General features: G+C 38.6%; 1 protein-coding gene across 3 annotated transcripts in view; it reads left to right on the top strand.

Moving 5' to 3' along the window:
- LOC131676591 (uncharacterized) overlaps positions 1-16036 on the top strand; it is a 121280-nt gene that overhangs the window by 74471 nt on the left and 30773 nt on the right. The gene's annotated exons all lie outside the window — the stretch shown is intronic.

The following is a 16036-nucleotide window of genomic DNA, read 5'->3' as shown; positions in this document are numbered from 1 at the left end:
TCTTGGGAATTTATAGTTTCTCATTCTCAGGATTGGGGCATCCCGGGAAGTTTTATTCTTTAAAATTATTTCGAAAGACATTCAGTACAAAGTATCTCGATCGGCAAACGATTTGAGAATGCTTTTTGAGCTGGTTCGAATATCGATGGGCAAGGTACCTTTTAACTCGGTAATATACAGATTTTCGTATTTTTTGTTGAGTATATACATAGTTGTTTTCAAGTTAAAATGGAGAAAATGGATTACGGAAATTGTGTTGACATTTCCTTTAAGAACTGTTTTGATCCAAAATTTAAATATTTGAACAAAAAATATAATATAATTCAAATCAAAATCCTGAAAAAACAGATCGATTAGTGAATCATTTGCGATTTTATGTTCAACTTAAACGCCATAAAAATAATTATGATATAAAAATTCACTGAATTCTACCAACCTATTAATATTGATTTGGTTGCAAGGAGCAATTGTAAAAACTTAAAAAAGAAGCAATTCGTCAATAATAGGAAGTTGTATGCGCCTAAACTGAATTCATATTTTTATTTGTTCGTTTACTGTGTGTAAAATTTTGTGAAATAGTCGTTTGTGCGCTAACATTTCTAGCGAGGTAGTTTGATGTCAATAGCTTCACTAGTGTCGCCAATGCAATAATAATTTGTTCTTACTGGGACGTCATCATAGCCCAGGGAGTCCCAAGGGTTGCAGGTTGGAATCCTGCATCTGGGAGGATTTTTTTTCACATGCTTTTGTTTAACTCATTATTTCCCCGTTGGATACGTCTTTAATAGGGTATTAGCACTTACATCAAAACCCAAAGGCATGAATTAATTGTCTGTGAAATAGTTTTTTTTTTAAATAAGATTTTTATTTTATGAAATAAGTCACAGCCACGAAAACTAGATCATGATCAAAATGTAATAAATCATGTATCAGTTAACGTCTTATAGTCGGTTCGTATACAACATATCTCCTACAGTATTTCGGTACAATTTTTATGGAGGAAATTCGACTGTTTCTATTTATCACATAAATGTAAACGTTATTCGCCCTGGAGAAGGAAGGTGATAGCTCTAACGAACGTTCAACGACGCATTATAAGGATACTACGAACATCTGAGGTTACCTTCATAAACAATAATATTTTGAGCAAGGTGTGATCGGTTTTGTAAATTTTTCGAATAAATATTGCTGTTTCTAAGAAAAATATTCTTTTTCCATTTTTCTTCTGTATTTCCGAGACCCCGGGATTTCCTGGGAAATCACTAATTTATTTCCCGATTCTGGGGAATTGAAAATCGTCTCTAGTTTTGACAAAATGGTTATTGAATCGTCTAGTCTAGTTTCGCGTAGTCTCCTTTAGTCTGGTCTAGTCTCGTCTGGTCTCATGTAACAATGTAAACTAGAACTAGCGAATTTGATGAACTATTTCACAAACACGTCATACTGAACATTGTCAAATCAATAACAATGTTTGAGGTTCTAACAGTTTTCTTATATCTACTGTTCGTATCTATGGCTGGTTGCTAACAACTAGACACAACTATATTGTATTTTAAGAAACAGTACACGTTACAAAACTGAATCCGTGAGTAATATCCCACATTTTTTGAAACAGTTGACGTGAAAATTTCAAGGTGATATGCATAGTTGCTTAAAAGTTAAAGTGATTAGGAATATCTAATAAATTTCATAAGCACACAAGGCTGATCGTGAATAATATTTTAGAAATCATGAAGCATCTGACAAAGCTACGAATAATATTTTATGATTTTGCGAAATATTTCAGGAGCACGAATCGTGAGTCATGTCTAATATGCTAGAAATAAAAACCACTTCATGAATCCATGAAATAGTGAGTCGATAGTAAGACACTGGGAATTATGAACCAGTTCACGAACATATGAATAATATTCTGAGTTCTGTGAAATATTTTGATACTACTAAAAAAGAGCGAATAAAGGCGCTATAACCTAGGCTCATAAGCCAGGACAGGTCTAAATACCGCTGTCTCATCCCAGGAAGGACCAAAGGAGTGACATTAACCTTCTTAGCCATGTCACTCCCAACGATTTATTAAACCCTCTCTGAACTGAAACGGTTGGTACGTTTGTCCACGTTTCTTCCTTATTCAAGGTTCAAAATGATTCGTTAATTAAATTATTCAATAAATGAATAATTTGATTGCCGTATAATTTTGAATCATCTCCATTTTGTACGCTGCACAGTTGGCCTGGCCGCTTAAGTGATTGTGTCACATTCCATATGTGCCACAAACATTAATATTGACAAGAAAAAATGTAGGCGAACGCTTGCAATTTTCCAGGATCCCTACATGTATTGGCTGTGTATGTGTAGACTAGACTAGATATTTTGATACCACTAAAAAGTATTTAATAAGGTATTGCATCAAAACCCAAAAAATATTAAATTAATTGTTTAATTCGAACGGCGGGTTCGCTCCCGTCATATCACTGTTAACTGGGCAAGGGACCAGAAATCAACGGTCTAGATTAGCTCTGTCACCCACCGAAATACAATGAGTAATGAACTAAAATCAAACATCATACGATAATAAGAATTCAGGTCTTGGTATCTAGCGGGAAAACTAAATAGATCAAATATGTTGGGTGGCTGCGGCGACTGTGTGCGATCTCTCTCTCTCTCTCTCTCTCTCTCTCTCGAGAGAGAGAGAGAGAGAGAGAGAGAGAGAAAGAGAGAGAGAGAGAGAGAGAGAGAGAGAGAGAGGGAGTGATTATGATAACTGTCGCCAATGCAATAATAACTTGTTCTTCCTGGGACGTCATCATAGCCCAGGGAGTCCCAAGGGTTGCAGGTTCGAATCCTGCATCTGGGAGGATTTTTTTTTACATAATTGCATTTGTTTAACTTACCATATCCCCGTTGGATAACACCAAATACGTCTTTAATAGGGTATTAGCATTTACATTAACATCAAAACCAAAAGTGTCTGTGAAATAGATTTTTTAGAAAATATAAACATTGTTATTATTTCGTGAAAAAGTCACAGCCTCGAAAGCTAGATCATGATAAAGATGTAATAAATCATGAATCAGTTAACGTCGTATAGTCGGTTCGTAAACATTGTTCCTAGATCTACGGAAAAAATCACGAATCAAAATTGATGTTGAATTCACGGCAGATAAACGATGTGGAAATAATAGTCTCATCTAGTCTAGTCTGATCTCCTCTTGTCTCGCCTAGTCTAGCCTAGCATAGTCTAGTCTCCTCTAACTTAGAATCCCGTAGTCTAATTTAATCTTTCCTGTTCTCGTCTATACTCGTCTAGTTTTGTCTACTCTAGTCGAGTTCATTCTTGTTTTTCTAGTCTCATCTGGTGTTCTCTAGTCTCGTCTGGTTTAGCCTTATCTCGTCTAATCTAGTGTAGTTTTGTCTAGTCTCATCTAGTTTCTTTGTCAATTTATTCTAGTTTATTTATAGACAGCCAGTACATTAACGGAACCTGGAAAATTCGCTGACCATGTTTCCATCAACCAAAACAAAAATAGTTCATTTTTCAACCTTTTTTCATTTTGTTATATTCAGAATTGCATATATTTTGTCGTATGTAATTCTAAAAATGTTTTTGATTTGATGACATTGTAGGCGAACACGTATCCGCCGGTCGATGCCAATCGAGCTGACATTTCTTTAGACTGAGCAAACTAATTTCTTTGCTTGTTAAGTGTTTATTTGACCAACTAGGCATCTAATCCACTGGGTATTTAATGCGTGTGGGGAATACGCATGGTCTTGTCTGTGTGAATGATGAACAATTTAAAACCAATTACCGTATTTTGGTAAACATATCAGCAAATGTTTTATTGTTATGATAATCATATTTCTGCCTGAGTATAAAAATGTTATAGCTTGATTATTGATGCAAAAGGTGTTAAATTAGTTTTCTTTCGTTCTTATTGTCTCCAATCTTATTCTAGTAATTAGCGTAACAAAACGCGCACCGTTTATTCGACATACATAGCTAATCGTTGCAGGTATTTCGGTTGTGCTTATTTTATACCATTTAAAATGCGCCTCAGATTGCTTAACAATTATTTTGTAAACAATACGTAGCCGTCTATCAAGGAGGTGATAAATACATGAAAATAAAAATTTTATTAGCTCATGTACCTAGGAACATAGAAATTTAGCAAGAGTTCAATATGCAAAATTATAGAAATTTATAAATTATGGCATACTCAAGTTTCTACTGTTTTGGAAATTATCCGTATCACGTTACGAAATTCCACGTTGTCAGTGCTGCTTGCTTGTATGTATGCGTCTATGTGCGATCGGACCCAGCGATACCGCCGCAACATTAATTAATTTTCCACAACGCAATCTAGTAGCAAACATCGCACTCACAAAACGCCGCATACCTCTACCATTATCGGTTCATCTTTCCAGCGCACTGATTTAGCAACATTCCGTCGCCGCTTGGCAAAGAGGCCTCCTAACCTTCAACCCGCCACCGCGCCCACAACCCCCTCCCTACCGCACCGGTTTGGGGTTTCAGTTTTCAGCGCACCAAAACATTCCCGCCCATATCAACGCCGCCGCCGCCGGGTGGTGACCGTAGACACTCCTTCGCGCGCCGCCTACTGCCCACTTGGTTGGCATTTTCACACTACGTGGGCAGTGAAACAACACGCAGCTAACATCGTCTAATAACACGGTTTTGCGTTGATGTTCCGTCTTGCGGTACACGGTTCTGGGTTTCTTCTTCCTCAGATCGGCTAGTTTCGAATTCCCCTGGGAACGCGGTTAGGTTAGGCTACGGGTAATAGAGGGCGATAATAATTGGTGGGATTCTCGAAAAAATAGAGCTACCAAATGTGGTTCATCCCACGTTGCCTGTGGGAAGATTCTCAGCTTAATTACTCAGTGGGGGTGTCGTCGTGAGAATTGTGCTGCACGAACTCAAACACGAGATCATCAATCAATTGTTAGAGTTCGAGTTCTTATCTCAAATTGGAGTTGGGAAAAGTCTGACTAATTGTGAGTTACACAATGTGTCGTGGAGAAGTACTTGTTTCACTTTTAAAAATGACACGAAAGTCAAATCAACATCAATTGACAAACCAATCATTTTTCATCGCATATGGTTTTATTCGGATACCCTGATAGGTTACGCTCGACCCATCAAAATAAGATTTTTTGCACCAAAAGCCAGCGTATGAATAATCTATCATATCTTGGAAGCAATCAATTCGGAAATGACTTGCAAATCAATTCGAAAACCCGACGTTTCTAGATTATACCACCCTTCCAAATCTGACAGGCTGTTATCATTTGTTACCATGTACCCATCGGCTAGAGACCAGAGAGAGAGAGAGAGAGAGAGAGAGAGAGAGACCTTCCCCTTGCGTTCGAGTTTCAAATTTCTCCGACCAGACACTCAAGGGAAAAGGCTAATAATCGCAAGGAAATGTAATCGGCGGATGAGAATGGGAAGCTGAAGAAACGTGTCCAACACTAGAACTACACCACACCCTAGACGTGTCCGGGGTTAACTTCACTTCGAAGTGAATTGCGGGAGGTTAGGTCTAAAGCACGAGCCCTTACCATCATTGCGATATTCGAGATTGAAATCAGAAGGATCCAAGCAGCCGGCGGCTGGCAACTCTCTTTCTCTAGGTGTTATCGTCGTCGGTGTCGGTTGATGAGCGACGTGTATGTCCCGAGTCGTGGTTGGTGTCAAATCTTAAAGCATTTTCGTTTTTTGACATTCTGACTCATTTAAACTTGGGTGTAAAAATTCTTTTTCGCACTACTTTGATGTGAGAACAAAAACACCAATCTTGCTCAATTATGCATAGATAGTACATTTTCACCCATTCTTGATAATCGTTAAGGTTCAACTGGGAAGGCGTCGAAAATCAGTTTTTTGGAGATCGATTGATTTTCACGAAGATTGTGTAAAGAGTAGCGAAAAAACTGCTTTTTTCGTTTTCAAAGATTACCGCTTTTTGAGGCTTTCTCAGTTGAACCGTAATGGTTCCCGATTGTCGCTCCTATTTACTCTCGTTTGCTGTCAGAAGCATACAAAAACGATTCTCTTCTTGTTTGCAGATGTCGGTTGCTAAGCATTGCGTGTATCCAGTTCGTGATATGTAAACCTCGTGCTGCTTTCGAAATGAATTCGAAAGACACGTTGTCAAAAGCACTTTAATGTCAAGAAAAACTCCCAAACTTGTATGCTTTTATGAAAAAACTTTTTTGTTGTTGTAGGCAACATTGTATATCAGGATTACTCTCGCTCGAGCTAACAACCCTAATATATTCGTGAATTAAACGTTCTGGTTCTGGTTTGAGAAGAAAAGAGATCAGACTGGTCGGTCTAAAGCACTTTACCTCCTCATAGGTAACGCGAATGAATTTAACAAATATTTTCCGTCACGATAATGGAATATATTCTGTTGTATGACTTTAGCAAAAAAAAAATCCATGAATATACTTGAAATGTTCATATTTTCCTTGAAATAGAACTGGAAGTGTTCTATCTTTTCCTGGAGACTTCTTCAAAGAAAACCTTTCGAGCGCCAATTTGATCGAATTGGTTGTCACATTCTACGAACAAATGCATGGACTACCTTCAAATAACTCAGCCACAGTCGTCGGTTATTGACCAATACAGCTTGGAAAAAGAGTGCTAAAAAGATAGTTGAGTACTTAATCTTCGTCAGATGAGTATGATATGAAAGTCTTTCTATGCGAGAGTAACTTATTTAATTGACTAGCCTAACCTAGTTGAGCCTTGAGACATTTGTAGCCACTTCGATCTGTTCTCTTCCATCTATTTTTTTTTTGAATCACCAAGGAGATCTTCTAGAAGCACGCATAGCTCGAAGCGTACATATCTTGGTTGCAAAGCCCTTGTAACATCCCAGTCCTTAATTTGGGATTATGCAATATGACAAGATTTAATGAGAAGTTTAAAGGATCAATATTGATATATTTTAGATCAGATAGTGACGGTGCGAGCTCGTGCGCTACGAGCCAACTCAGGCGTGATACTGTCGGAGCAGAGAGTTACATCTAACACATCATTCCTGCCAGATCGCACAAATGTTGGGCGACTTCCTACATTGAGTATATGCAGATTTGTGCTGCTTAATGGGTTATGGTTTTGTTCGGTACGTGTCATACGTCTTGCGTAGTGCAATATCCAATCTGTAAAATCAGTTTGAGAACACGAAAAAATACTAATAATTATCGACGTTATAAAACGTTTTTTTGAAAAAGAGGCTTGTCGTGACTATGATTCCAGGTCAACAGCCTAACTAAAATCATACCACCAACCAAATTTCATTAGTATACATGTGATGTACTCGAACGATCATTTGAAAAAAACTAGGAGTGGGTAATGTCCGGGACATAACCGCGGTGTTGACGTAGGACTAAACTTAGGCATATCATATGACATTCATGGATAATTTGAACCAATGCACTTTTTGAATGAATGTTTACGGAAATTTCATGTCGAATGAGATTGCCACATTCACTGATTTTCTAGGACTTGCAAAAACCTTCGGGTTTGTAGATTAATTTGATAAACATTTGCTTATATGAATCACTGGTACATGTACAGAAGAATTGACAGGCGCAAACTCAATCCAAGTTATTAAATGGAACTTTATAATTCAATTCTTTCTCCATTATGTTTTCATCCTAAAAAGAACGGTTTGCAGATAACTATTTTTGGTGATACCAGACGAGAAGCCTTTCTAACGATTCGAACCTTGCCCGAATTCGCTTCTGCTGCGTACATACACGAACATTCCCCTTTCGCAGCTCACACCGAATGAGCATTGTATATCGCAATGCGATCTCTTTTATAAACTTCTTAGTGCAGATGGAAGTCCATCCTTTTGTGCGACAAATGGAAATATTTTCATCATTCTTTTTGGTGTAGCTTTCGCTTAGTAGCAGGGTTGCCACATTTACTAATGTTCTTGAAAGATTATCAAAAACCGCCAATCAAAGCAGGCTAATTAATGCTTTTACAAAATCTATCAAAATTTACGGTAAAATCTACGGAATCTACTACACAATTGTTTTGATTATTTCCCAACGAATCGCGCAAAAATCTGTTTGTTCCGTACAGCACAGCGCAAATAATTGACGTTGGAAAACAAATCGGCAACTTCAGCTGCCAAACACTTAGAAACGATCGAAGCATTTTTCCGTCAATGTCACTTTTCTGACTCAAATTTTTGTAGGTATTTTCTTGCTTCCGTCCAATTGGTCAGTTTATTAGTTTTATCGTACATTTTTCGGATATTATTATAGAAAATAACTAACCCGATAAGAGGGAAGTTATTTTCCAAAGCACGAAATGGAAATTTCAATTGTAATTCTTCTGAGAACGATTTTGTGGTCCTAATTAGAACCGTTTGTTGTAAATATTATTTCGCCGTTTCCCGCTCGGCATGATGATTATTCGCTTGGTATGGATAGCGCACAGATTGGTATCTTCCAACAAACTAACCAGGCAGGCCTCGCTGGCTTCTTAGAGGGTCATTACGGCCGAGCTCCGGAAGAGTAGATCGGTTTTGAAATGCTGTGCAATCTCACGGACCAGGCACTGGAAGAGCAGCTTGTGAATTAGTAACTCTGTACACTTCTGAGAGCGATGAATTTCACGCAGGGCGACGACAGTTCTTGGTTGGCAGCGATAAGGCAGTAGCTATGATTTCGTTGGTAGTCCAAATGCAGCTTCTCGTTGAGCAGCACACGTACGTGTGTTCTGCTCTGTGGCTTAGACACGTCTGGCTTTAAGAAAAACTGTGACACCCATATTTATAGGTTCTAGCATTAATGTTGATTCGCATTAAATGTAGTTTTTGAACTTTTTAAACAAGTTTTATATAGCAAACAAGGTATCAATAGCAAGCGTTGAACGTTTTCCTTTCGATTTATGAAACAATATTAGTAATTCCTTTAGTAGGAGAAAAGTTATTAAGGTTCAAAGTGTACGTAACGCATCCGTTTTGAAAATTTTGAAATGACACCCAGTATAGTAAAGAAAGACGTAAGTCCTACGTCAAAATTGCATGCTGTGTTTTTCCAAAAAGATATAAAAGTAATCTAAAAAAATATTAAAATATTTATACGGAAAAGAATAAAAAAAGGAATCGTGTTTTCAGTGCCTCTCAAATTGGGCAGCTTCAAATCATATTATTGGCATTTGTATCACTGCCGATTATGCATGGAAGCCCATTTCTGGCGCAGTATGATAAAACTCTTTTGTATTCATCAGAAGGTGATGGTTCATTATGCGGCAAATATACCAAAAGAATAGACGTATTTCCTGTCTATGTCATAAACAGCCATATTGACAGTTACAACACAAACATCGCGAGCTGTGAGATCGAATATAAGATATGCGTGAATAGCACTATTCGCAAGTATGCATGCACGAGGCATTTAACTTGGATTAGTCGTCCCATTTTCGTTAAAAGCTACGAACACGAGATTAACTTGATTTCAACATAGTATAAATATAAAAATCAGGTAAAGCTACAATTTTAGGTAGCCAAAAGTTTAATCCTGAAGGGAACATTGTTAAACAAATTATTTTTCTCATTTATTGAAAATTCGTACATTTTACGAATGGTGATTGTACGAAACAACAAAAAAGCCACTTCTTTACTCGTTTGCTATCAACTCTCACTCGGGGTACCTTTGCAGTTCTTTCAGGGGCAGCGTCTGGTAGTATGTTGAACCTTAATTAACATACTCTGGCCGATAGAGAAGAGAAACTGCGGTAACCCACCTCCATTCGTCCTCGAAAAATTGGCCTTGTGGGGGGCTGCTTTTGCAACACCCATCCATCACATTAGACTATGAGGAATGAATTAAAGTGCTGGTAATTTTCTTCCACCCAAGCTACTAAATAAAATAGAGTAATGAGCATTTGCTTCTACCATCAATTTATGTGTCTCAGCTTGGTGGGAAATTAAACGAAAACTCTCTATTTCATTCCAACCAAGCTGGCACAATCTGTGGGTCCATTTTCTCGAAGTTTGCAAAACGTGTTTGGCATAGCAAGCCACGAAAAACTACTAGCTACCGAACGTCACCGAAAAATGTGTACACACTAACAAGCCAAGCTGTGCCAGGAAATGAAAACCGAAACGAAGTGTAGCTTCTACCAACTATATAAAAAAGTGTGTCTTAGCAGGCGCCATTCTCGCAGCGAGAGCTAGTACAAGCGTTAACAGTGTCATTACAATCTCCCCCGTGCAGCAAGCGGAAACAGTTATTTCCGAACGGAAGACGAAACACAGCGAACGGGTGCAAAACTAGCACAGGACACGTAAGAAACTGCTGCAGTACCCGGTCTGTACACGGTTTACTCGGGAAATAAGGATAATGAGAATTTCACTCGATGAAACAACGTTGCGATAGACGTTTTCTTACCTGCTGTGCGCAGTGGACTTCTCAATTAAAGAGGAAAAAGCGATGACTCAACAATTCATTCCGAAGGTGGCCAAAATCTGTCAACAGCATGATGTCATTTCTCGAAAGCGCAAAATTATAGACATCACTTTCTCATCGACAGATCGCATCCGGTTGTCCAGTTGAAGACTCCCCCCACCCTCCTTCTTTCAAGATTGCGTAGTCGTCAAATCGAACCTAATCATAAAAAGCCACATAAAAATTCCATCATCTCTGAGCTCCATCCGATCAAGGGACCAGTATGCGTTGACGAAGATGATGACAAAAAACAACAACAACAACGGCTACCATGGTGATAATGATGATACATTTATGTTGACGAAACAGACAGAAAGCAGACTATCACTTTCTTTTTCGGGGTAACATTTATGAGACGGCCCCTCATCTGGGTAGGTAATGAAGCGGATCGGATCTCCGGACCTTGGCACATGGCACAAAAGCTGATGCTGATTCACCATCATAGGCCGGTGAAGATTGATGATGATGCTGCTGCTGGCTGGTGTTGACCATGCACAAAAATTAGCAGCAACAGGCTGTTTGCTTGCTCGCTGATAATGAACCACCTACTGCGCCTACCTCGGTTCTTTGTGTGTGCGAGCGCCCGCGCCGGAAAAGGGCAAGCGGCGTGCACCCGTCACAGTTTTACTGAGCCATTCCTCGTTACATCTCATTATCCTGAGCTCGATAGGTGACTCCAATTAGCCGGAATGGTAATGAGATTTGGCTTATTGGAATTATGATATAGGAAAAGAAAGGTGGACACATTTGTTGTTGTTGTCACGAATCGAAATACTCGGATTTTAATGAAATTTACTCGAACAAATATTCTGTGGAGCATTTCCGGAGTTGCCTACAGCTCTCAGGTATCCTGTATTTGAAGTGGATGTGCGTATGCTCATCATGATACCCTGTAGTTGGAAGCTGTGGCCATAATTGCAATGTGTACAATTTCTCTCGTTCTCTGATGAGTGTGTGTGTGTGTGGGATCTCAATGTTACTGCGATTTTCATTGCGGGCCTCAGAAATGACGGACCAGAAGTGGAAATTATGATATACGTTTCCATCCTGCCGGAGGCTGTTGATGTCATTAAGTTTTAATTTACATCTTATGAGAGCTGTAGTTGCATTCCACAAAGGGTCAATGGTCTATGATTGGATTATGTTGAGTTGATGAATAAAATATCACGCGGTACGCAAATTGCTGCATGCAATCATAGAATTTTGTCCGATAGGGTGAAAATTTAAATTTTGCATTACCCGCTTCGGACAGTGGAACCAATCTAGAAAATGCTCAGTAAGGATAATAGGCGTGTTGCACCAGATTGGGCGATTTTTAATGTGAATTAGTAAATTCACTGTACTACAACGAGCCTGTCGAATGCAACATATTCAAATAGATCCATATATGCATTATTGTATACTAATATTAATTTGTTCTTTTTTATTTTTTTGTCCAATAAAAGTTATAGACGCTGTACTGGAATCCTGGCGGAAATTAGGTATTATTTCAACGGACCGGTGATGATGGAAAAGATGCCAGGAGATGGTAATTGTCTATTGTCTGCTATTACTCATCAATGCTATAATACGGATGTTGGACCAAACGAAAATTATAATATGGTGGAGGAGTTACGAAATAGAATAATAGAACTTATTGAGAATAATGTGAAGGATTACATGGAATCATTAGGAAACACGGTTGGAGAGTTGGGGACACCAGGATGATAACGCAGAAACGATGCTTAAACGGCTTAGAGAAACAATTGAAAGGGGCGGACAGGAGTCAATTTTAGCTAAAGAAATAATTCTGGAACGCAGAATAGACGTATACCCTGAAAAGGGCGAAAATATACTTTAACGGAGAGGTAGCAGTTTTGGCAGTGATGAGACCTGCATATAGAATCACAGGAATCAGATCAAAAAACGCGAAACGTAACCACTACGATAGCGCCGTGCAAGGAATATGAACCGTAGAAGAAAGGACACGATCACAAGAGCAGCTAAGTACACCCATTCATCGAATTTATTTATTTAGAAAAATGGAACTACAATAAAAGATAAACCTAGGAGTAAGCAAACTTCGAGAAATCCTCTAAAACACAAGGAGAGGATACATTTGAAATACCCAACTTGAATGTAGATGGATACTCAGAAGAAAAAAGAAACGAAATGGACATTACTTTAAGCTGAACGGTTTCAAAGTGGTGGTACTCCAAGAGACTAAAATACCCCAATGTACAATAGAATAACCAAATTAATACTGGTTCTATGTTAACAACGCCAAAAAAAATCAGGATGAAAATTGGAGGTGGCACGACGATTGAGGTGTCAAAATCATTTATAAAAGCCACCAGTTCCGAAAATCCGCAACGATTCTTGTTCATATCAATGTGATATCTTTGGGGAAAAGGTAATAATATCGATATACATTAGGTTAGAAACTATCACGTCATTACCTTCCAGTTTGATAAATATATCATAATAATAGGGGACATGAATACTCATCGGAAAGCAGGACCTATGGTCTTCACATCGAATAATCGGAAATTTCTTACAACATTAGTACTGTGATCCAAATGGATTTGGAAATCTGTAAAAACAACGTGGAGTAGTTGGAGCATGTGATCAAATCAAAAATGGTCTTCTTAAGGATTCCGAACATGACAGCATATTACACGGAACATTCGAAAAATGACCATAAAATGATCGAATGGGAACTATGAAAAGAAACCAGGAAACGTATCTAATTCTTGCCCACGACCGGCACACCTGAAATAAAGGTGAGATTGAATCTCAAGCCATAAAAAACGAGAGGAAAGAAGGAAATATCGTGAAAAAGCCTCTGAAATCTAGCAGAAATGGTGACAAATGAAGTTACCAGTGAGGATCAATCATCATTAATGAAGGCCACAGAAATGCTACTGAGAACTGCTGGATTGCCGCCTACTCCAAGTAGAAGTGAAGCAGCGCAGTAATTCTTGATAGCAACGCAAAACAAACTAGCAGGCAAAAACAATCCTGCGAGAGAAAGCAACGTAAGCAAGGATTGCAAAAAGAAAGGTATAAGAGATCTTGAAAGATTTTGTTATAAACTTAAAACGGAAAACTAGGACTGGGCAGGCTCATATGGACATGCTCGAAAGGAAATATGAAGAATCATTTGCCTTCTGCTTCCATCCAAGTCTACCGCATAATCATCATCATGTTTTACTGCCGACGCCGGTAATGGTTTCCATCTAACTGTAACAGGCATTTGACAGAATAGAAGTCATAAAAACTGTTGCTATTCTGGAAGAACTGTATCGATTTTGTTGGTTATTTTCGGCAAATTTGGGACTAAGAGAAACGAAAGCAATGAAATTGAAAGACGGATAGGTATTCTAGAGCGAATCAGTTATAAACTTAGAACGGAAAACTAGGATTACCTGGAAGAACTAGGAGTAGCCAAAGTTTTAAAAAAATCGAATTGTGTCAGCATGCGTACACGGACCATTGTATGGTTTGGTCAACTAACTTTAGAGATATGTAAATAACTACCATTAATCAGGGATGTCCATTCAGTCTGTCCATAGTTATTCATACTAATGTTGCATCATGTGCTATGCTATGCTGAATTTATTCCAGAGCTAAGACTAACGCAAGGACACGATATTTAATTACCGTGCAGTTGTCCTGATGCCAAAATGTACGAATGAAGAAGACGCGGAAAGGTTGCTAAAAACTCTTGAATCATTACTTGCATGAATCGAACTCGAAATACATGAAAAAATTGCGATCTCCAGTTGATGCATGACAATATAGCATCGGTAAAAAAAGGTTAAATTTTGGAAAGGCGAACTACTGTTAACGACCATGCGACGAAGTCACACAGAATAAGGAAAGCACAAAAAGTGGTTTTCTATCCATCTTTGCTCATTCTTCAGGGAACATCTATCTTGGAAAGTAGTGAAAAAATTGTACAATTACCTGATAACTCCGGTAATAACAAACTCGATGGACGCGTCGAGAATTATTAAAAGAAACAGAAATGCTCTAAGAAACATGAGACAGGAAATGCTGCTTACTCTCAGCGGATTATACGTACTGAAAATGTAGAAGCGGGAGACAACACTGTGTAAGAAAAATAACATAACGAACAGTCACAACTTATCACAAGAATATATCGAACACCGCCACAAACACAAAACGAAGACAATCCGTACATACCTCAGAGCTGGATTGACGGACATACAATCAAAATGAGAATTGCCAGATTGAATTATTATGGTCATACCAGTAGAAGTGGAGATGCCGGTATCCCTAAAACGACTCTAGATTATGAAATAAACCAAGAAAAGAAAATTGGAAGACCAGCATATACCTGTATTCGACAGGACATTCAAAGAAGTGGAATCTTTAAAAACGAATAGCCAGAGGCAAAGGTCGAATGATAAATGTATCGTCAACATGCACTGGATTCACTGATTAAGACCTGAAATTTCTTGGATTCTAAGAATAGATAAATAGAACAATGCCATAACAAACAACTTTTTATAATAGAAATACACTTAAAAAGAAAATAGGAGATCAGGTTTTAGAAATATTACAGACTACGCAAGCGGTATTATTGGACACATAACCAACACAGAACACGTAAGGTAAGCCACATAATAATTGGGATTCGACTGAGGGGATTTCAGAGAATGGCCGTCTTTGGACGCCAGGGAAGCGGCTTTTCTGCTACTCTATACAATCGACATGAGGGTCTGTTATTTGCAACATTGTTAGAATACATCTGATTAATTTTTATGAGGATTTTGTCATTGTCAGGGTCGACCACTTGTAGGGGCTCTCGGTTAACCTTACAGTTAACTCATGACCATACATATACAATGTTGGCAAAGGTTGAGAAATCTCTCAATGTTGAGTATTAGTAAATGTATAGCCCTTGTAAATACACAAATGGTAACATGGTTGTACAGACGGATTTATACACACGAAATTACACACTAGTGCACGCAATTGAATACGTCGACATACAGACGCTCGTCCCCCTTATGGTGATACAGACCTGCTCGCAGTCACGAACATACAATCGCGTACCTAAGCCGTCGATCTCGCAAACATAAAACCACTGTCGCCTAGGCTTGCAAATGAAACAATTTCATAAAAAACCCACGCAGGTATGGAAAATGCCTCGCGAATATGCAAATGATCACATTCAAGAGAGAATTTTTATACGAAAAATTACACACAGGTTAGTCTACGGTTAGAAACAAGCATCACGCGATCGAACACGTTAACATACAAACACTCGTACCATCGTCAACAAACTAGGTGTTACCATAATGTAACTTAGTTGTGTTAAAGACGTGTGAATCGGTGGAGCAACAGTGAATTTAAAGTGGGCGGTCGGTGAAGAAGAGATGTGAATCAGATCGCAGGGTTTGGGTGAAATATGCAGTAGATTGGCACGGAAAATGAGACAGAAATAGAGTGGGAGAGCTAGTGAGCGGGAGTTGCAGTTGGCTAGGAAGCTACACGGAGATAAGGTTATGGGATAGTGAGACTTGAA

The sequence above is a fragment of the Topomyia yanbarensis genome, chromosome 1 (assembly GCF_030247195.1).
Source record: "Topomyia yanbarensis strain Yona2022 chromosome 1, ASM3024719v1, whole genome shotgun sequence".
NCBI lineage: Eukaryota > Metazoa > Arthropoda > Insecta > Diptera > Culicidae > Topomyia > Topomyia yanbarensis.
This window is presented reverse-complemented; position numbering and strand designations above follow the sequence as displayed.